This window comes from Microcaecilia unicolor, chromosome 11 (assembly GCF_901765095.1).
Source record: "Microcaecilia unicolor chromosome 11, aMicUni1.1, whole genome shotgun sequence".
NCBI classification, from domain to species: Eukaryota; Metazoa; Chordata; class Amphibia; order Gymnophiona; family Siphonopidae; genus Microcaecilia; species Microcaecilia unicolor.
In genome coordinates this window covers 137867866-137891423 of record NC_044041.1, presented here as the reverse complement: position 1 = coordinate 137891423, position 23558 = coordinate 137867866, and the positions used below count along the sequence as shown (strand labels likewise).

Genomic DNA, 23558 nt, shown 5'->3' with positions numbered 1-23558 from the left:
AGATTCACTAGCTTTCCCCTTCTCCTTTTTTGCTGGTTTAGACACCATCCATTCTCTGTGCAAACCCACACAATACCAATAGCAGAATACCAATCGCAATGTCCACAGGAGGTAAGGGGCAAAACAAACAAAGAAGATGCTGTTAACGTGCAAATAGGAAGTGGCTACTGGGAGAAGCAAATCCCAGCTGTCTATTGCTCCATGACTCAACCTAAATAATGGTGGGCCTTTCTCTGAAAGCTAATATAAGAAATAATTTCTTCCCTTAACACCACCTTTGCAGCCTCCCTATGCAGGATGGAGTGTCCCGATGGTCACTACTATTGACTGCATAATCTTGCCATTTAGATAAAAGAAAGTGGCTATCTCTATACAGGGAAATCAACAAGCGAGTCCTGAGCTAGAAGAAAACCCAATTTAAAGGCTCGTTTCCAACCAGGCAAGACCCAAGATCATGATCGGGCCTATGACCACCGTGTTCACAGAGGACAGCACCCCCCACCCTACCCCCCGAGACACCAGAATGTGTCCACAGAGGACAGCACCCCCCACCCCACCCCCCCGAGACACCAGAATGTAATCAATCCTGGATAGTGGTGTCACGTATTCAAAGCAGGAACTAGGTTTGTGAGCCCTTGGGCCACTGCCGAGGAGCGGCAGCGGCAGGCAAAACCACCCTACACCAGAGACAGGGCAGAACTCTGACAAACAGTTAGGCTTCACCTGCACATGGCCACCTTTCACCAGGAGTTGAGCCCCTGGCTGCAGGCGGCCGGCAGGACTTATAGGACAGGGCAGGAACAGGATCCCAACTAGGCTGAACAGGGACTGAGGGACAGAGGGGAAAGGAATATACAGGGGAAGCAAGGCAGGGAAAGGATAAGCTAAAGGACAGGACTGAAAGCTGCAAGCAGCCAGTAAAACAGGGAACAAAACACTGATTAACAAGACACAGAACTGAAAGCTGCAGAGCAGCCACTAAGACACAAGCAGACAAGGACTAAACACAAAACTATAACCCAGAGACAAGACTAGAAAACAAACCACAACCTAATCTAACTACACACAGACTATCTGAAAACAGACAAGAATTTCAGGCAAGAACCCACACAAAGCAGAAGTGCAACAAGCACCAACAAGCCAGGGCCTTAGGCGATGCAAAGGCAAAGCAGAGAGTTCCCAAAATAAGCCCAGCAGCAGCTGAGATTCAAGCTGCAGCAATCACCAGGCAGCTACGGGTGCTGTGCAGGCTCAAACTAGACAAGCAAGTCTGGCAGGCCGGAAGATCCGGACTGGACTGAGCTGAAGTCTGGAACAGGAAACAGCACACAGACAATCCAATGCAGCCACCAGGCCTGGCCACCAGGGGGCGAGATGACTGAGAGCCTGAAACCAGGGCACGACCGTGACAAGTGGTTCCAGGACAGATGGGTATAATCCCTCTCCAATGGGTGTAAGGTCCACCACACATTCACCATATCTATGGATTCACACAACAGGATAATACCTCATTGTGTCCTAGCCAATTCCCTCCTTGTGGGATGTGACCTATCTAAAGCAGGGTCTACCACATCATTAAAATCCCCTCCCAATATAATAAGAATAAAACTAAAAGTAGCCAGGCAGTGATGAATTTGTTGAAAAAATGACTTACCATAGACATTAGGGGCATACACATTACATAGCAGATAAGAGTTGTGATCCAAGGACACCAAGGCTATAACATATCTGCCCAAAGTTATCCTGCAACACTTTGTGAGCTTCCAAAAGAATGCCTTTCCCACAAGCTCCCTTTCTTCCCCAATGCAGAAGACTCAAATATGACCAACCCACCAGCAACACTGCTTGGCATGCTCAGGAGCAGAAAGATGAGTCTCCTGCAAGAAGGCAATTGATGCATGTTTATTGTTCAGGGCCTTTAAGATTTTTTGTCATTTAATGGGGGAATTGATGCCTCCAACATTCCAGGTTAGTATTTTAAAGGCTATCCCCGATGGGAAGAGACCAAACCAAGATGAAAATGCATAAATAGGAACTCCAAAAGGGCGTTCCAGCTTACACCCTCCCAGAAAGAAAAAGCAGAATCCCCGCTCTCCAAGACCACCCACTCCACAAAGGTTTCCCACAGAACCAATCTAAAGAAAGGCATAGCTCCCTATTGGAGCCCCCCTGTCTGTCCCCCACCAGCAACCCACCCTTCCCTCACCCCTTCCCCATCCCTTACTAGAAATTAACACACCCAAGTGTGTAACATTCAACTGGGTCCTGACGGTCCCCAACCTAATAGAAGAGAACAAACCTCCCAAAATAAACTGAATACCAACAGCAACAGTCAAGTGAACCCTGTAAATATGTTAAACTATAACTGCCCCAGTCCTCAGAAAACTCAGCAGAAAGAGCCAAATGCAAAGTCTTAAAGCTAATGACTACAGTCCAGTAGTTAAAAAAAATAAAAAAAACCCACCTGTACCAGGCACAAAAAGAACTGACAACAATCTTTGTAGTGTCCCAACTCCAGACAGTACAGTAATATTGCCAAAAGCTACATCGAGTCCCTCTCCAAAATTTTCCAATTGGCCCACATACAGAGATGCCAAGGGTGGCCCATCCCAATACTGGAGATTTACCACTGCAATGCTGGAGACTGAAGGTCAAATGAGTGAGATTTTTCTTGTGAGCCCCAGCCATGTCTAAAACTAGTTCTGGCAGATGCACATTCCAAAAACTGACATACTCCAATCAATAGATGGAATATAAAATTATTTTTTTCTACATTTGTTGTCAGAGATTCCAAGGGTGGCCCATCCAGAAGAGTGAAATGTACCACCCCAATAAGTGAAACTGAAGGTCAATGAGTGAGGCTTTTCTCACGGTGGATTCAATCTATAAATTTGAAATGGTAGTAAAGGGAATGAAGTCCAAGGAAGGGCTACTGGCTACACTTATTGAAAAGTAATGCATTCATGTGTCTTCATGGATGACATGCTACATATTTTAAACACTTCAACTGTATTTAAAGATCCCTCATCTGCAAGTATCTCATGATTTAAACTTGATCACACATGTCTGCTATAAAGACAACTACCTTAACACACAACAGATTGTGCAAAATTTTCTAAAACCCTGTCTGATGCTATGACAATCTAAAATTAGAATAATGTTTTGGTGTCACCTCAGTAACACCAACACATAATCCCTCCACTATAAAAAACTATGCAGAAACTTGTGTAAAACCACATTCAGACCCTTACCATACCTTAACAGCACTAGGTCCCAAGACTCAAAAAGTGACAACCTTACACATGAAAAGGCAGCACTGTATTATACCATGTCCTAAAGCACCAATACTCTACCTATTGAAAACATAAAATAAACATGACTGAAACAAGATTTTTACATAGGCACTACATGGTAGCAGAGTACCACACCTTATTCCAATGATTCCCAAACTGGGTTCTTCAGAACCCTAGGTATCCTCAAACTCTCTTTCTTAAGAAATTAGATTGTAGAATCTGTTTGTATGAATATATACGTGTTTATATAAATTGAAGGTTCCTCAGTGTATCCTGACCTGTCCTATTCCTTTCTCTGTGATCAGCATCCCCCCTCCAGTATCCAATATTGTCCCTGTGTGTCCCTTTTTCCTCTCTGTCCTGCCCCCTCCCCTAGTGTCCAATATTGTCTCTGTGTGTCCCTATTTCCTCTCTGTCCTGCTTTGCTCTCGAGTCCCTGTCCCTATACTCCCTCCATGCCCAGTATCTATTCTCTGTCATTCTGTCCCTCCTCTCTCTTTTCCCTTCCTCCCATACCTCACTCCTACCCTGAGGCCAATATATCTCTCCTTCACCGTCTCTCTTCCTCCCCACTCCATCCCATTATATCTCCCTCTTGGGTCTACTACTACTTCTACTACTATTTAGCATTTCTATAGCGCTACAAGGCGTACGCAGCGCTGCACAAACATAGAAGAAAGACAGTCCCTGCTCAAAGAGCTTACAATTTAATAGACAAGAAATAAAGTAAGCAAATCAAATCAATTAATGTGTACAGTAAGGAGAAAAGGAGGGTAGGTGGAGGCGAGTGGTTACAAGTGGTTACGAGTCAAAAGCAATGTTAAAGAGGTGGGCTTTCAGTCTAGATTTAAAGGTGGCCAAGGATGGGGCAAGACGTAGGGGCTCAGGAAGTTTATTCCAGGCGTAGGGTGCAGCGAGACAGAAGGCGCGAAGTCTAGAGTTGGCAGTAGTGGAGAAGGGAACAGATAAGAAGGATTTATCCATGGAGCGGAGTGCACCTTTTCATCTTTCTATCCCTGGATCCAGCACCTCCTTTATCTTTCTATGCCTAAATAAAGCACTTCTCTTTCCCTCTCCATCTTGCAGGTCCAGCATCTGCCCCCTTTCCTTTCCCTTCTGGTTCCAGCATCTGTCCAATTTCTTTTCCTTCCCTTCCTCCCTCCTTCCCTATTCTAGTATCTCTCCCCTTTCTCTCACCATCCTTCCTGGTTCCAGTGTCTGCTCTCTCTCTCTTTCCACCCTATCCCAGTCCAGCGTTTGTCCCCTTTCCATGCAGTACCTGTCTCCCTCCTTGCCCCTTCCCCCACCATGCTGCACCTGTCTCCTTTCTCCCTCCCCCCCCCCCCCCCCCCCCCCCACTGAGTCCTTTTGGTTTTGAAAAGTTTAAAATATGAGCACAGCAGATGTTGACTTGGCAGTATTTCAGAGGGGTTTCTGACAGTATGTTGTCCTGCACTGAATCTTGATGCTGTCACAGAATACAATGTGAGCTACTACAGTGTGCTTAGAGCCCTTATGTGTTTAAATCTAGGCAGGTTCCAAAATACAGCTTTACATATTACGTCAGGTATTTTCTCAAACTAAGTTCTGTACCTGGAGCAGTGGAGGGTTAAGCAACTTGTGCATGGGAATCAAACCTGATTTCCTCTCAGTTCTTAGGCCACTGAAGGTAAACTAGCATGGTCTATATTGAGGTTGCAGGGGGGCAGACTCAGGAGTAATGTCAGGAAGTATTTTTTCACAGAGAAGGTGGTGGATACGTGGAATGCCCTCCTGCTGGAGGTGGTGGAGATGAAAACGGTAATGGAATTGAAACATGTGTAGGATAAACACAAAGGAATTCTGTTTAGAAGGAATGGATCTATGGAATCTTAGCAGACATTGGGTGGCGACGCCGGTATTTGGAGAATAAAACCGGTGCAGGGCGGACTTCTACTGTCTGTGCCCTGAAAAAGGCAGGGACAAATCAAACTCGGATATACATATAAAGTATTACATACCATGTAAAATGAGTTTATCTTGTTGGGCAGACTGGATGGACCGTTCAGGTCTTATCTGCCATCATTTACTATGTTACTATATAGCATCTCTCTCCCTCTTTGTCCTTTCCCCTCCCCCAATCCAGTACCTCTCCTCTTTTAAAAGTTCTTCTTGCCACGATCTATGCAGTGCTAGCCAGGGTTGCCAGGTGGAAATTTTTTTTCCCACCTAAACCAGCCTAAATCCAGCCCAAAACCCGCCCAAACTCAAACCCCGCCCCTGACACCCCCACCCCCGCGTCATCACCCCCGCCCCCACCGTCATCGGGCCAGCCTCCCCGTCATCAGCCCCGCCCAAAACGTCACTAACCCCGCCCAAAACGTCACTAACCCGCCCCCCGCGGCCGAAAAAACCGCCCAAAAAACCGCCCAGAAGACCAAAAAGCAGCCCAAAAAACCGCAACCCGCCGCGGGCAAAAATTTCCCGCGGCGGGTCGCGGAAAACCGCCCAATTGGGCGGTAAAACCGCCCACCTGGCAACACTGGTGCTAGCACTCTCAGAAAGAGTAGCCTGCTTTAGCCAATCCCTAGGGCCTTCCTTCAGCAAGGGCGGGATGCAGCTGAAGGAAGGCCCCAGGGATTGGCTGAAGCAGCTATTGCTGAGTAGCAGGTAGCTTCAGGCAATCCCAGGGCCTCCCCTAAGCAAGGCGGGATGCAGCTACAGGAAGGTCCTCAGGGATTGGCTGAAGCTACCTGCTATTGCTAAGAGTACCACCATAATTGTGCAGATTGTGGCAAAAAGAACTTTTAAAAGGAGAGGTACCTGATTGCAGGTGGCGGGGGAGGCTGCCAATGTGTGAGATCGGGCCCCTTAAGTGTGTCAGCTGGAGAAGGGACCCGATTGCATATGTCACACGCTAAATGCGTGTGACTTGGTATCTGCATATAAATTGTTGCCCTTGAACTTGTTCAAAATATTGGATATGCCCTTTATCCACAATCTTCAACTTTGTTGAGTAAAGCAGACTAATCTAGAGCAAAGAGGAGCAAATGCTCGACGAGCAAGAGAAACTTTATGAGAGTAGTCCTGGAAACAGAGAATCCATTTGTTTTGGTATTCTAAGGTTTTACCCGATCTCAGGGCTTGCAAAATATCCATCTTGTGAGTATAATTAAGCACTTGGAAAATTATTAACTTGCAGCTGTCTAGTGTACAATAGAGAGAAAGTGTTGAGAGTTGATAAACTGATATTCAGAAGTGTTAGGCACTTAGATCTGTTTATTTTTAAATTGCTCCCTGCTGAGCACTTAAATATAGGTGCATTAATTCACAAGGCAGTTATTTTTAGGAGCCTAAAAATGGGCAGAGGACATACTGTTATGGTATGGTAGTTCCCCCTAGAAGTGTCAAGCTGCAAACAACTTATGGTGGTCACCAAAAATGTGATGGTGTCCATGGTAGGCCTTAAGTGGGGTGAGTTGCTAGGGCCATCCTCTGCCACTCTAGAGCGATGGAGGGTTAAGTGGCTTGCCCAAGGCTGCAAGGAGCCACTGTGGCATTTAAACCTTGGCCTTCCAATTGGCACCATGTTGAGGGGAAAGAAATTAGAAACTAAATGCTAAATTCTGCACTGGGTGCCTAACTCAGGCACTTCAATGGTTGTCCTAAAAATTAGGATTTTCCTGGTTGATATTCAAAATAATTGAACTGGCCAGAAATGCCTGCTGACCAGTTCAATTGCTTGTTTGGGCTATCTGCTAATTTTCAGTGGTGCTTAAGTGGCTTTAACCTCTGAAAATTAGCGGTTAGTGCCTAAGTGAAAGCCGGCTATTTTGGGAGTGGAGTTAGCACTTGGCCGGTTAAATGCTGATATCAGTGCTTAACCGACCAGGGTAACCACATAAAACACAGTCATATATTTATGTGGCAATCCATGGCCGCTTAAGTGGCCATGTGTTAGTTTGCGGCCCAGCACTGATTATCTGGGAATAACGCTGGTAGCGGTCAACAAAATGCTCACTGCTGCCGGCTGAATATTTATTCCTATATTTTTAGCTTAAAGTCAGGAGTCTATATTCAAACAGAAATTTAAGCATCTATAATTATATAAATACAGAACTTAACTTTGCTGCTTAAATTTCAGTACTGAGCATGTAGAAGGTAATTTTATAACTGGGCATTTAGGCAGGGATAGGGCCGACAAGGGGGGGAAGGCAGGGGGGAGGGCAAAATTCCCCGGGACCGGCAGTTAGCAAGCTGCTTCTTGCTGCCTGCTTCCAGGTCTGTCCTCCCCTGCTCCTGCATGCCGCCCAGAACCCGGATGATTGCATTAGCACGAGATCGTGTTAATGCAATCATCTAGGTCCTGACTCCCGGCATGGACAGGAGCAGGAGAGGACAGACCGTGGGAGCAGGAAGCGGTTTGCCGGCATTGGGCCCGCCCCCTCCCTTGGAGGCAAACACTGAAGAGTAGGGGGTGGGCGGGAGCGGCAGTACAAGTTGGGGGGGGGGGGGGGCTTGCGGCAGTCCGGTTCTTCCCCGGGCCCAGCTATTTCTCTCTGCGCCCCTGGGCAGGGAAGGCACATAGGTGCAATATGTTGTGCCTCTTTCATAAAGGCAACATATTTACTTATGTGCCCTTGTAAGATATCCTACCAAAAACTCCTGCAGTGTTACACCTGCTCTGAAGCAAGAGTAATGTTTTGGGTCTATGTGCAGGATTTATGAATGTTTTATAAAAGTGTATGTCTAAGTATCAATACCTCCCCCCTTTTGAAATGTCTATATGGATGATCCAATCTTAACCAATACATTTAGGAATGTTCAGGCTATTGACCCTTCTACTCTGTCCTCCAATGTTTCAAATCTCTTCTCTACCACTATGTTATCCAAGTCAGTCAATGAATCTGTCTCTTCCTATAATACTATTCTCTCCTCTGCTCTGGATACTCTCGCTCCTCTCATTCCCCGTTCTGTAAAACATACCAAACCCCAACCTTGGCTGACCTCTAGAATCCGCTACCTACATTCCTGTGCCTGCTCTGCCGAACACCTTTGGCTGAAATCCAGTGCCCATGCTGACTTCATATATTTCAAATTCTTGCTGACCTCCTTCCAGTCTGCTCTTTCACTTGCCAAACAGGACTATTACATCCAGTTGACTAATTCTCTTGGCTCAAACCCTCGTCGTCTCTTTGCCACATTGAACTCTTCTCAAAGTGCATTCACCTCCAACCCCCCCTTCACTTTCCCCCCAGACTCTGGCTGAGTTCTTCCATGATAAGGTTCACAAGATTAAACTTGAATTCTCAACCAGGTCACCTCCACCTCTCCTTCCCTTAGTCCATTCTCTCAACCCTCCAACCCCTGCCTCCTTTTCTTCCTTTTCTGAAATCAATAATAAGGAAACTACACATCTTCTTTCCTCCTCGAAACTAACTACCTGTTCCTCTGATCCTTTCCCACCCACCTACTTAACACTATCCACCTTATAATTGAAAGAGAAAAACGCCTAGATTTCGACCCAAATCGGGAGATAGACGTTTATCTCACAAAAACGAATAAATCGGTATAATGGAAAGCCGATTTTGGACGTTTTCAACTGCACTCCATCGCAGAAGCGTACAAAGTTGACGGGGGCGTGTCGGAGGCGTGGCGAAGGTGGAACTGGGGCGTGGTTATCGGCCAAGGAGAGATGGGCGCCTATCGCCGATAATGGAAAAAAAGTATACGTTTGTAGCTAGAATTTAGGGCACTTTTCCTGGACCCTGTTTTTTCACGAATAAGGCCCCAAAAAGTGCCCTAAATGACCAGATTACCACCAGAGGGAATCGGGGATGACCTCCCCTGACTCCCCCAGTGGTCACTAACCCCCTCCCACCACAAAACATGATGTTTCACAACTTTTTATTTTCACCCTCAAATGTCATACCCACCTCCCTGGCAGCAGTATGCAGGTCCCTGGAGCAGTTGTTAGGGAGTGCAGTGGACTTCAGGCAGGTGGACCCAGGCCCATCCCCCCCTACCTGTTACAATTGTGCTGCTTAATGCTTAGTCGTCCAACCCCCCCCAAACCCACTGTACCCACATGTAGGTGCCCCCCTTCACCCCTTAGGGCTATAGTAATGGTGTAGACTTGTGGGCAATGGGTTTTGAGGGGGATTTGGGGGGCTCAACACACAAGGGAAGGGTGCTATGCACCTGGGAGCTCTTTTACCTTTTTTTTGGTTTTTGTAAAAGTGCCCCCTAGGGTGCCCGGTTGGTGTCCTGGCATGTGAGGGGGACCAGTGCACTACGAATCCTGGCCCCTCCCACGAACAAATGCCTTGGATTTATTTGTTTTTGAGCTGGGTGCTTTCATTTTCCATTATCACTGAAAAACAAAAACGCCCAGCTCACAAATTGTCGAATAAAACATGGACGTCTATTTTTTTCGAAAATACGGTTTGGTCCACCCCTTCACGGACCCGTTCTCGGAGATAAACGCCCATGGAGATAGACGTTTTCGTTCAATTATGCCCCTCCACCTCTCCTACTGTCATCCCGTTTATCTGTCATATCCTCAATCTTTCACTGTCCACTGCAACTGTTCCTGATGAATTCAAACATGCCGTAGTCACACCACTCCTTAAAAAAACCTTCATTGGACCCTACATGTCGTTCCAACTATCGCCCCATCTCCCTCCTCCCTTTCCTATCCAAGATACTTGAACGTGCTGTTCACCGCCGTTGCCTTGACTTTCTTTCATCTCAAGCTATTCTTGATCCACTTCAATCTGGCTTTCGCCCCCTTCATTCAACCGAAACAACGCTTGCTAAAGTCTCCAATGATCTGTTCCTAGCCAGATCCAAAGGTCTCTATTCTATCCTCATCCTTCTCGATCTATCTGCTGCTTTTGACACTGTTGATCACAGCCTGCTCCTTGATACGCTGTCCTCACTTGGATTTCAGGGCTCTGTTTTTTCCTGGTTTTCTTCTTATCTCTCCCAGCGTACCTTTAGTGTATACTCTAGTGGATCCTCTTCTACTTGTATCCCACTGTCAGTTGATGTACCTCAGGGATCTGTCCTGGGACCTCTTCTCTTCTCCATCTATACTTCTTCCCTTGGTACTCTGATCTCATCCCATGGTTTTCAGTATCATCTTTACGCTGATGACTCCCAGATCTACCTCTCCACACCAGAAATCTCAGCTGAAACCCAGGCCAAAATATCAGCCTGCCTGTCTGACATTGCTGCCTGGATGTCTCAGCGCCATCTGAAACTAAACATGACCAAGACTGAGCTTCTTATCTTTCCCCCTAAACCAACCTCTCCTCCTCCCCCATTCTCTATTTCTGTGGATAACACTCTCATCCTTCCTGTCTCATCAGCTCGTAACATTGGGGTCATCTTCGACTCCTCCCTCTCCTTCTCTGCACATATTCAACAGACTGCTAAAACCTGTCGTTTCTTTCTCTATAATATCAGCAAAATTCGCCCTTTCCTTTCTGAGCACACTACCAGAACCCTCCATCCACGCTCTTATCACCTCTCGCTTAGACTATTGCAACTTGCTTCTCACAGGTCTCCCACTTAGCCATCTCTTTCCTCTTCAATCTGTTCAAAATCCTGCTGCACGACTAATATTCCGCCAGGGTCATTATGCTCATATTAGCCCTCTCCTCAAGTCACTTCACTGGCTTCCTATCCGTTTCCGCATACAGTTCAAACTCCTTTTATTGACCTATAAGTGCATTCACTCTGCAGCTCCTCAGTACCTCTCCACTCTCATCTCTCCCTACATTCCTCCCCGGGAACTCTGTTCACTGGGTAAATCTCTCTTATCTGCACCCTTCTCCTCCACCGCTAACTCCAGACTCCGTTCCTTTTATCTTGCTGCACTATATGCCTGGAATAGACTTCCTGAGCCGGTACGTCAAGCTCCATCTTTGGCCATCTTCAATTCTAAGCTAAAAGCCCACCTTTTTGATGCTGCTTTTAACTCCTAACCCTTATTCACTTGTTCAGAACCCTTATTTATTTATTTTGATCATTTATACCCCGCCTTTTGCCGCAGTTTTGCAGCCTCAAAGCGGCTTACAATGAACCATTAAAATAAATGCAATGAGAACTGAAAGGGTAGAAGGAACAGAGAGATAAAGGAAGGGAATATAATTACAATCTTAAACCAAATAAATAGGTAGGCAGGGCGATAGAGGGCAAGCTGTTAGGGAAGGGAATATGTCCAAATGTCTTCAGATTGGTTGGCTTCCTGCAATGGAGTCACTGGGAGAGCCAGCAGGGTAGGCTTTTCGGAATAACATGGTCTTCGGTGATTTCCGGAATGTCAGATGATCTGCAATGGTTTTGATGGACCTTGGTAAAGAGTTCCAAAACTGAGTCCCAAGGAAAGAGAAGGAGGTGGCGTATGCAGTTTTGTACTTGACTCCAGTGCAGTTTGGATAGTGGAGGGTAAGATACAAGTGGGCGAGACGGGACGCATTATTTTATCATCCTCACCTTAATATTCCCTTATCTCTTGTTTGTCCTGTTTGTCTGTCCTAATTAGATTGTAAGCTCTGTCGAGCAGGGACTGTCTCTTCATGTTCAAGTGTACAGCGCTGCGTACGTCTAGTAGCGCTATAGAAATGATAAGTAGTAGTAGTAGTAATGATCACACTCCTAGTGCCTATAGTTATTTATTTATGCATTCTTGAAACCCACTATTATCCCAAAACAAATTTCGGTTCAAAGTGGCTTACAATTTACATTTTGGTGGAGTTACAATAGTGTTGTGCATTGTGGAGAGGGCATCTATAGTTCATGTGGTTATTCGAGAGTTTTTGAAGAGAGAGATTTGAAGAAGAAAAGATAGTGGTAGATTTATGCATATACGGTGGGGCAAAATGGTCAAATTACTCCAATACTGAATGCAAGGCACTGATGCGCACATGCAATATGTGCTGAGACTGCAATTATTGTTTCTGAGGCAATAATATAAATGTACCATGAACAGTGTACAATGCAGGTGTGTGTATGAGACTTTACTGAGAGTGTCATGTGAATGTTGATGGAGCAGCTTTTGTGAGCTGAATCTATATAGTATATGTGTGTCAAATTGTAGTGTTCTTGAGGCAGTGTTGTCAGTGTGCATTGTGAGCATATCGTAAGCTGAGTGTCTGGCAATACTGTCAGTATATGCTGGTGAAACAGCATTACAAATGAAATGGATAGTTATGAGACAGCATTGTGAGCATGTGATTTTGAGTCAATGATCTGTGTGTGTATACTGAGGTAGTGCTGTGATGTCATATATATATACGGGGCAGCATTCTGAGGTTTTCATGTGTTGTGTCCCTATAGTGAAATATGTGTTGGTGAGGTAATGTTGCAAGTTGAATATACAGTATGCTTGTGAAACAGCATTGCCAGAATGTTGCTAAGAATGTACTGTGTGTCTGTGGTTGAAGCAGTATTGCGAGATGTATTTAAAGTGCACAGTGTATGGGGCAGTCATGTGAATTTGTGTGTGTGTTGCTGAGGTAATGTGAGTGGATTGTGAGCTGAGTACATATTGCATGTGTGTCTTGTGCTGCAGGGGTTACACTTCCATTTATATTCCCTGCACTGGGAGGAGGAGGGGGTGGGAGGAAAGATAGTTCAACGCTCTCTGGATGCCATCTGCTGTACTAAGGAAACATAGCTCTTTTTCAAAGATGCTTGCTGAACAAGAATAAGCAAGACAGAGTGCTCCATTGCACCAGCTGCACCGTGAGAGAGAGAATGGGAACCCTGGGGGTCTTGTCTATGCCCTGCTGCCCCCAGGGTTCTGAAATGCTCTGTCCCCTGCATTTCTTGGAAGAACCCTACTGGAATGAGCATGGAAGCATATGATGGTAGATGAAAAAAGGAAGACAAGGAGGGAAAGAAGAGACACCAAGGCACTGAAAGGGGAAGGAGAATCAATGAGTTGGGAGGGTGGGAAGCGAGTGGTGGTGGTGGTGAAGATGCAGCATACCACTAGGAATTACAAAATCAAGACCAGTGCCAGCTGGGCCCCTCCACTCTCATCTGGCTCTGCCTGTGATCCTGGAACTGTACACTGCTGAATGAGGGATTAGCAGTGAAGAAAGAGAAAAAGATTAAGGTAAGGATGCACTTTATATATCTCTGCAGAAAAGCAGAAAACCAGAAGCTGCAAAGGCCACAAGTGTCCATCCTGGGAGGGGTGTGTATGACTTGGGCTTAATTTAATGTGTGGTGGTGGTGGTGTGTGAGATTTCTGCAGTGCATTTATCAATTCTGTAGCATGCTATGTTGTTTAGTGTGTGGGTGCGTTTCTATAGTATGTGATGAATGTGTTAGGGGGAATTGTGTAGTATATGTGTGGGATGCTTCTGTAATGTATTTTCTGTGTAATATGTGTGGGGTTTGTGTAGCATGTGTTGCATTGTCTGAGGTATATGTAGGATGAATATGAAGCTTTTTTCGTAGCACACTGGGTGTGTTCTGTTGTGTTTGATTTATATAGCATGCATGGTATCATTTCAGCATGAGTGTTTTACATGCTGGGGAGACTATAATGCACATTATGCATATATGAGCGAGTAAGGGAAAGACTGCTGTCATATGCCTACAGATTTCTGTAGTACGTTTTATGTTGTAATGTGTAGGGTTTCTGTGATGTACTGTGTGAGACATAGCTATGTATAAGGCAGTGTAGCATGTCTGGGTCTGCCTAATATGCGGGGAAATATGTGTACAGTGGTATATGGTATGTGTGATGGTGTGCGTCTGGATATATTTACAGTGTTCATGTGTGTGTGGGGGGGGGGTATATATATGTGTAGGAATTGTATAGCATGTGCTTGTGCATGCATGGGAGTAGTAGTTGGCAGCAAATGTGATGGAGAGAAAAGCTGTTTAATGCTTGGCCATTGGGGTTGTGCAGTATATACATCGAAGAGAAGGGGATGTAGTATTTGTATATGGGGTGGAGGGGGGGCACTGAAGGACAGCTGTGCTCCATCTATGTGTATATGTGCAGGATTGGAGATTATGAATGTGCAAAGGTATTACATAGAAACTGCTCCAAGTGTTTGTGTAGAGGAGGAGGGGAACTTGGGCTGAATTAATTTGATGAATAATTAGCCTAGGCCAAAGTCTGTCTTCCCTTGTATCAACGTGCCCTATTCCATCATCTGAAAGTGGACTGGAAGAAGATTAGCAAGCATGAGGGTGATAATATTCAAAAATGTAAAATTACAAGTGGATGACAGCACATTCAGGCTTGCAACGTTGTTATTAAGAAATTATTTATCTTAACAAAATCTTTCCTCTTTCTCAAAGCGACGTTCACTTTTACAGCAGCATCTTCAAATTCTGGAAGATACCAAGAGCTTGTGCAAACTCCCTTTACCCCCACAGTCAGAGAAGGGGGAGGGGCTTGGCCTCACCTATCTCCAACTCAGAAGCTGTCTGTTTAGAACATAACTAATCAATATGAAGACAGGTAGGGATGGGGGAGCAAAATAGTGGGCACAGAATTCAAGAAAGAGAGGCAGGATTCCCTTCTCTCCTCATTTAGTGCTGGTGAAGGATAAAAATATCTCCTATTTTCCGGAAAGACCTGGCCACCTGAAACCTATAGGTGACTCTAGGAGAATTCATGAGGTGTCAAAAACACAGAAAAGAAAGCATAATGGGCCAGCAAAGGACAAGCCAACCTAGTCCAAAAGGGCAGTACTTCATATCCTTCTTCCCAATCTAGATATGTTCTGGTTAAGATTGTGAATGCAGGAGGCCTGAGATATTCATTTCCATCACCATCTGGCTTGACTTTCCCAGCTCAAGCAAGAATACTTATTGTAGGTAGAGGCCATTAGTACATAAGTATTGCCATACTGGGTCAGACCAAAGGTCCATCAAGCCCAGCATCCTGTTTCCAACAGTGGCCAATCCAGGTCACAAATTTATTTATTTATTTATTTATATCATTTATACCCCACAGTTTCCCACCGCTGGCAGGCTCAATGTGGCTTACAACATTTAGTAAACAAACAGTAAAGTACAATAAATTGAAAGTGATATGGGTGGCGTAAAGGTACAGGGTTACAAGAAAGTAGTTAAGTTCACAAGGTCTTTATAGGAGTTGGAGTCCAGGAATCATGGAGGCAGGACGGGATCTGTAGGATAAGCTTGTCCAAATAAGTAGGTCTTGAGAGACTTCCTGAAAGATACCAATACCTGGCAAGATCCCAAAAAAGTACAAAACATTGTATAGTGCTTATCCCAGAAATAGTGGATTTTTCCCAAGTCCAATTTAATAATGGTCTATGGACTTTTCCTTTAGGAACCCGTCCAAACCTTTTTAAAACTCTCCTAAGCTAACCGCCTTTACCACATTCATGACCAGGCCTACATAGAAGCATCCATTAAAATGCAATGCAAAGAGATTCATGTAGGTAGGGCCACTCCAGAGTTTAAAATACTTAATTATTGGGGAAGGGGGGTAGTTTAAGCAAATTTTCTAGCTATATTTTACTTCTGAAAGCAATAAGCAATTTAAACCACCTAATGCCAATGACATCAATTTTTCAGATGCATGCAAATAGAGGCAGCAGGACCAGTGACAGCATTAACCACATGCTGATGACACCCTGCTAATATTTGGCCAGTTTTCATAGCCAACAGGACTTTGGCCTCTGAAGCAATAAAGGCTTTTGGAGTAGAAGCCTGGTAATTACAACAGCAGGCACAGAACCAGGGATGGTAGGGTATAAATTCCACTGATGCTCCCTCTATCCATAGGCAAGTCACTTAACCTTCCAATTCTTCAGGTTAAAACTTATGCCCTCACTTACTAACTGATGTTAATAGAAAACATATTATGTGCTTACTTAGTAAACAGGCCTCATAGAAAATAATGGTGTTTGTAGTAAATAATGTGCATTAAATTGTGTAAATGCAGAATAGTAATAGGATGTAAACTATTCACTGATAGCCTCAATAATTAACAATCAATACCTATGTGACTAGAGAGTGCAATATTGTTTTAGTCAATTTTTGTACTAATAGGGGCCTCTGCGATGAAACTTAGCTTAATTTCATATTGCTAAGCATTGCGCATCAAACTCTTCATCGGTCTGTTTAGTAAACACAATGCATTCAGCTTAAACTTATTCTCATTATGTGAATTAAAAAATTTATGAAGTTTATAATTTATCTGAAAAAATGTCAGCATAGGGGCAGGTTGCTCCAACATGAGTCATGTTTTGCTTATGCTTTATCAAGGAGACCCCCTGCAAAATGATATATTAATATGTGTATTTAGAAAAAATCTTGTCTACCTGTAAGAAAACATTTTAAGTATACCCACCATTTACTAAATTAGATCCACCCTGCCAACACCAAATCTCTTATGTCATCAAGATAATGCTGGTGTCAAACCACCTTTATTTAAATGAACAGTTGACTTCATATCCACCAGTCACAGAATCTGGGTTTACAATAGTGATGTCCATTCAATCTCAAAGTTAAGACCCCCCCTCCCCAAGTGACCGAGTTCAAAAGGAAAATCCAATGCTGCTCTTTGTAATTTAAAAGTTTCTCATAATTTCCACTCTCCCACTCTTCTGATATACTGTCCAATTCTCTCAATCTAAAATCCTTCACATAGTGTGGCATTTTTCAACCCAGTGGGGCACCAACGGTGCTTGCAAATCAGCAGTAGTTATCCTAGATTTATGCTCATTTAGCCTAGGGTCTGGTGCTGCATTCAACATAAATCATTTTACAAGGGCACTCAATGAAGTAAATTACATTACTGCTACTGCAAGATGTAATGGATCATGCTGTTACACAGCTACCCATCTGGCGTTCAATCCATTGGGCTCCAATGATGGATGTTTTGCACCATTGATACCAGCCACATGTAGTATGATAACATTCAATAACAGTCCTATTTTGTTGTTCATATCTCTGTTTATATAGCAACTCGCCAATGGTCCTGCCCCCCTTATAGGCAATCACTTGGATACAGTTGGAACAGATGCGAATACTTTCTTAAAATCTGGACCAATTTGCCCACCACGGTTGAAAATTGTAAAATGCAAGTTAAAGGTGTCTCCACATCCTTCTGTTTGTTTTGTAGAAACAAACTGGTGGGTAAACTGTGCTCGAAGGTATGCCTCAGATATGGCTTTCTTATGGTATCAGCGTGCTTAGAGGAGCATATTTGACGAAGCCGTAGAAATTGACTCACTGATGACTACAGAAGTGTAAAAAACTGTTGCACTCAACTGGTTTTTGATACAAGGTATTCTGCAATCTTCCTCTATCTTTGAAAATCCATACATCTAAAAATTCAATATTAATGTAACTGTACTTCAAAGTGAACTGTAGATTAGAGTCCAAAGTATTAATCCATGTTTCAAACCTAAGTACATCTTGTTCTGTCCCTTTCCACAAAAAGAAAATGTCATCTAAAAACACCTCCAGAATATAACATCCTGAAATGGGGCTCCTAGATATAGTTTTTCCTGCTCAAATTTAGCCACTTATAGGCGACCCTCAGGGGGAGGAATGCTGGCTTTGGCCTAACCCCTGGTAAGCCTTTCCTCAGCTGAGAGGTGCCCAGCGCTACCACCGGCTGCCTTTCAGGTGCTGTGGAGGATTTGCAGCTTATCTGCATATCCTTACAGTCTTCTCCGGGGTGACACCCAGGTCCACTCCGATCCACTCAGGGCCTCCGCTCTAGGTGCCCAGCGCTCCCACCAGGTGCTGTGGAGGACTTGCAGCCCTTCTGCATTTCCTCACAGCTGTATCCGGGGTGACTCCAGTTCCACCCCGATCTTCCCAGGGCCCTCGCTCCAAGTGCACAGAGTTTCCAGGTGCTTTTCGGCTAGGATCAGGCGACCCTCAGGGGGAGGAATGCTGGCTTCGGCCTAACCCCTGGTAAGCCTTTCCTCAGCTGAGAGGTGCCCAGCTCTACCACTGGCTGCCTGTCAGGTGCTGTGGAGGACTTGCAGCTCATCTGCATATCCTTACAGCCTTCTCCGGGGTGACACCCAGATCCACTCCGATCCACTCAGGGCCTCCGCTCTAGGTGCTGCGCGCCGGGCATTTTTCTCTTTACATCTAATCTTCTTCCCAGTTGCTAAAGTACCTCAGTCATTTATGGCCCCTATTCACATTCTCTTCCTAGCCCTGTCCCTTCCTAATCTTTTCCCTCACCCCCTACCTCTCTCTGCTACAGGAACTCACTGCCCATCCATCGACTTCATCACCTCGCCTTCTCTCCTACCCTCTTCCTCCCTCTTGGCTTTTAATCTCCGCCTCTTTCTTCCGTCCATTTTGCCTTCCCCATTCCACCTAAATACCTCTTGCCTTCGACGCCTTCGTGGCCACACCTCTCCTACTCTCCTCCGCTCTCTTTTACTCCTTCTCTTACTCGCAGCCGGTGACATCAATCCCAATCCTGGCCCCCCTCACCAACTATTATCCCAACTCTACAGATCTCACCGCGACCTCTCTAACCTCATCTCTATTTCTCTACTCCCCTCCTCTTCTCTGCCCTTCTCTTGCGCCCTATGGAATGCCCGCTCTATCTGTAACAAACTCGTCTATATCCAGGACCTCTTTATCTCGCGTCACCTCCATCTGCTCGCCATAACAGAATAGGTTAGTAGGAAAAGTTTGAAAAGGATGCGAAAACAAATAGGGAGCCAGTGAAGGGTCTTGAGGAGAGGGGTAGTATGAGTAAAGCGACCCTGGCGGAAGATGAGACGGGCAGCAGAGTTTTGAACCGACTGGAGAGGGGAGAGGTGACTAAGTGGGAGGCCAGCAAGAAGCAGATTGCAGTAGTCTAAATGAGAGGTGACAGGGGTGTGGATGAGGGTTTTGGTAGAGTGCTCGGAAAGAAAGGGGCGGATTTTACGGATGTTGTAAAGAAAGAAACGACAGGTCTTGGCAATCTGCTGGATATGAGCAGAGAAGGAGAGAGAAGAGTCAAAGATGACCCCAAGGTTTCGAGCTGAGGAGACAGGGAGAATGAGAGAGCCATCAACAGAAATAGAAAACGGGGGGAGCGGGGAGGTGGGTTTGGAGGGGGGGGGGGAAATGAGAAGCTCGGTTTTGGTCATATTTAATTTCAGGTGGCGTTGAGACATCCAGACAGCAATGTCAGACAAGCACGCTGAAACTTTGGTTTGGATGCAAGGTGAGATATCAGGAGTAGAAAGGTAGATTTGGGAGTCATCAGCATAGAGATGGTAGGAAAAGCCATGGGATGAGATTAATGAACCAAGGGAAGAAGTGTAGATAGAAAAGAGGAAGGGACCAAGAACAGAACCCTGAGGTACGCCGACAGGCAGAGGGATAGAAGTAGAAGAGGATCCACCAGAGTGAACACTAAAGGTGCGGAGGGAGAGGTAGGAAGAGAACCAGGAAAGGACAGAACCCTGGAATCCAAGTGAGGACAGGGTATCGAGAAGTATGCTGTGATCGACAGTGTCAAAAGCAGCGGAAAGATCAAGAAGAATGAGGATGGAATATTGACCTCTGGATTTAGCCAGTAATAGGTCATTGGAGACTTTAGTAAGCGCAGTTTCGGTTGAGTGGAGAGGGCGAAAACCAGATTGTAGTGGGTCAAGAATAGCATGTGAGGAGAAAAAATCAAGGCAGCGGTGGTGAACAGCACGCTCAAGTAATTTGGAGAGAAAAGGAAGGAGGGAGATGGGTCGGTAATTAGAGGGACAAGTAGGGTCGAGTGAAGGCTTCTTAAGGAGAGGTGTGACCACAGCATGTTTAAAGGCAGCAGGGACAGTCACAGTGGAAAGTGAGAGGTTGAGAATGTGACAGATAAAAGGAATAAGAGTAGGAGAGATGGCATTAAGAAGGTGGGTGGGAATGGGATCAGAGGAACAGGTGGTACATTTTGAGGAAGAAAGGAGAAGTGTAGTTTCCTCAATAGTAACTTCAGGAAAGGAGGAAAGGGAATGAGGGGAAGGAGAGAGAGGGGAATGGACTACTGGAGGGAGAGGTGGTGAGGTAGAGAAAGCAAGGTTTATCTTTTGAACCGTGTTGTGAAAGAATTCAGCAAGGGTCTGAGGAGATAATGAAGGGGGTGTTGGGGGAGGGGGCACCTTGAGGAGAGAGTTCAATGTGGTGAAGAGAAGTCGAGGATTAGAGCCAAGAGAGTTGGTCAGTTGGATATAATAATCCTGTTTGGCACGTAAAAGAGCAGATTGGAAGGAGGTCAGCATGAACTTAAAGTGTAAGAAATCAGCAAGGGCCCGAGATTTCCGCCAGAGGCGTTCGGCGGAGCGGGTACAGGAACGTAGGTAGCGGATATTAGAAGTCAGCCAAGGTTGGGGTTTTGTACGCCTTACAGGGCGGGTCATCAAAGGTGCAAGAGTGTCTAAGGCAGAGGATAGAGTATTGTTGTAAGAAGAAACAGCCTCGTTGACAGACGTGGATGGTGCCACAGTAGAGAGGAGGTTTGAAACATGGGAGGATAGAGATGAAGGGTCAATATCGTGAAGAGTCCTAGATAAATTAGATAAGATAGGACAGGACTGGGAGGGAGGAGATTTAAGTGTGAAAGTTATAAGATGGTGATCAGAGGAGGGAAGATCAGAGACAAGGAAACTAGAGGGTGAACAGTTGGAGGAGAAGATGAGATCAAGACAGTGACCATTTTGATGAGTGGGGGAGGTGGAGCATAGTTGGAGATTAAAGGAGGACGTTAAAACGAGTAACTTGGAAATATAAGAGTTGGAAGGATCATTAGCAGGAATATTAAAGTCACCAAGGATGAGAGAGGGGGAGGAAGGATCATGGAAGAAGGCAAGCCAGGCGTCAAAATCACTGAGAAAGGATGAAAGGGACTTATCAGGGGGACGATAAATGACCGCTATTCGAAGAGGCAGAGGAGAGAAAAGGCGGATGGACTTCAAAGGAGGAAAAACAGTGAGATTGAGGTGGAAGAAGTGGTTGAAATCTGGAGGAGGGAGAGAGAAGTAGTCCAACACCGCCCCCACAGCCAGCAGGGCGAGGAGTATGTGAAAATAGATAACCGCCATGGCACAGGACTGCGACTGAAGCAGAGTCATCAGGGCAGAGCCATCTATCTGCCCCTTTCTTTCCGAGCACTCTACCAAAACCCTCATCCACACCCTTGTCACCTCTCATTTAGACTACTGCAATCTGCTTCTTGCTGGCCTCCCACTTAGTCACCGCTCCCCTCTCCAGTCGGTTCAAAACTCTGCTGCCCGTCTCATCTTCCGCCAGGGTCACTTTACTCATACTACCCCTCTCCTCAAGATCCTTCACTGGCTCCCTATCCGTTTTCGCATCCTTTTCAAACTTCTTCTACTAACCTATTCTGTTATGGCAAGCAGATGGAGGTGACGCGAGATAAAGAGGTCCTGGATATAGGCGAGTTTGTTACAGATAGAGCGGGCATTCCATAGGGCGCAAGAGAAGAGAAGAGAAAAGGAGGGGAGTAGAGAAATAGAGATGAGGTTAGAGAGGTCGCGGTGAGATCTGTAGAGTTGGGATAATAGTTGGTGAGGGGGGCCAGGATTGGGATTGATGTCACCGGCTGCGAGTAAGAGAAGGAGTAAAAGAGAGCGGAGGAGAGTAGGAGAGGTGTGGCCACGAAGGCGTCGAAGGCGAGAGGTATTTAGGTGGAATGGGGAATTCAAAATGGACGGAAGAAAGAGGCAGAGATTAAAAGCCAAGAAGGAGGAAGAGGGTAGGAGAGAAGGTGAGGTGATGAAGTCGATGGATAGGCAGTGAGTTCCTGTAGCGGAGAGAGGTAGGGGGTGAGGGAAAAGATTAGGAAGGGACAGGGCTAGGAAGAGAATGTGAATAGGGGCCATAAATGACTGAGGTACTTTAGCAACTGGGAAGAAGATTAGATGTAAAGAGAAAAATGCCCCCGCGCGCAGCACCTAGAGCGGAGGCCCTGAGTGGATTGGAGTGGATCTGGGTGTCATCCCAGAGAAGGCTGTAAGGATATGCAGATGAGCTGCAAGTCCTCCACAGCACCTGACAGGCAGCCGGTGGTAGAGCTAGGCACCTCTCAGCTGAGGAAAGGCTTACCAGGGGTTAGGCCGAAGCCAGCATTCCTCCCCCTGAGGATCGCCTGATCCTAGCCGAAAAGCACCTGGAAACTCTGTGCACTTGGAGCGAGGGCCCTGGGAAGATCGGGGTGGAACTGGAGTCACCCCGGATACAGCTGTGAGGAAATGCAGAAGGGCTGCAAGTCCTCCACAGCATCTGGTGGGAGCGCTGGGCACCTAGAGCGGAGGCCCTGAGTGGATCGGAGTGGACCTGGGTGTCACCCCGGAGAAGGCTGTAAGGATATGCAGATGAGCTGCAAGTCCTCCACAGCACCTGAAAGGCAGCCGGTGGTAGAGCTGGGCACCTCTCAGCTGAGGAAAGGCTTACCAGGGGTTAGGCCGAAGCCAGCATTCCTTCCCCCGAGGGTCGCCTATAAGTGGCTAAATTTGAGCAGGAAAAGCTATATCCAGGAGCCCCATTTCAGGATGTTATATTCTGGAGGTGTTTTTAGATGACATTTTCTTTTTGTGGAAAGGGACAGAACAAGATGTACTTAGGTTTGAAACATGGATTAATACTTTGGACTCTAATCTACTACCCCTCTCCTCAAGACCCTTCACTGACTCCCTATCCATGTTCGCATCCTTTTCAAACTTCTTCTACTAACCTACAAAATGTACTCACTCTGCTGCTCCCCAGTATCTCTCCACACTCGTCCTTCCCTACACCCCTTCCCGTGCACTCCGCTCCATGGATAAATCCTTCTTATCTGTTCCCTTCTCCACTACTGCCAACTCCAGACTTCACGCCTTCTGTCTCGCTGCACCCTACGCCTGGAATAAACTTCCTGAGCCCCTACGTCTTGCCCCATCCTTGGCCACCTTTAAATCTAGACTGAAAGCCCACCTCTTTAACATTGTTTTTGACTCGTAACCACTTGTAACCACTCGCCTCCACCTACCCTCCTCTCTTCCTACCCGTTCACATTAATTGATTTGATTTGCTTACTTTATTTATTTTTTGTCTATTAGATTGTAAGCTCTTTGAGCAGGGACTGTCTTTCTTCTATGTTTGTGCAGCGCTGCGTACGCCTTGTAGCGCTATAGAAATGCTAAATAGTAGTAGTAGTAGTAGTTATAGTGTGGTTACAGATGGAGCCAAGGTCGCTTCTATAGCCAATATACCAAAAATAATTTCTCCTGATCACTAAATCTGCCAAAGTCAATAAGAATTCAG

At 45.7% G+C, this 23558-nt stretch overlaps 2 protein-coding genes across 5 annotated transcripts in view; one reads left to right on the top strand and one right to left on the bottom strand.

The window, feature by feature from the left end:
• The window catches only part of PC (pyruvate carboxylase), a 1188093-nt gene that overhangs the window by 397560 nt on the left and 766975 nt on the right, over positions 1-23558 (bottom strand). The gene's annotated exons all lie outside the window — the stretch shown is intronic.
• LRFN4 (leucine rich repeat and fibronectin type III domain containing 4) overlaps positions 12989-23558 on the top strand; it is a 125961-nt gene continuing 115391 nt past the window's right edge. Inside the window, 1 exon segment of the mRNA XM_030220281.1 lies at positions 12989-13401. The gene's annotated coding sequence lies outside the window, so the exon portion shown is untranslated.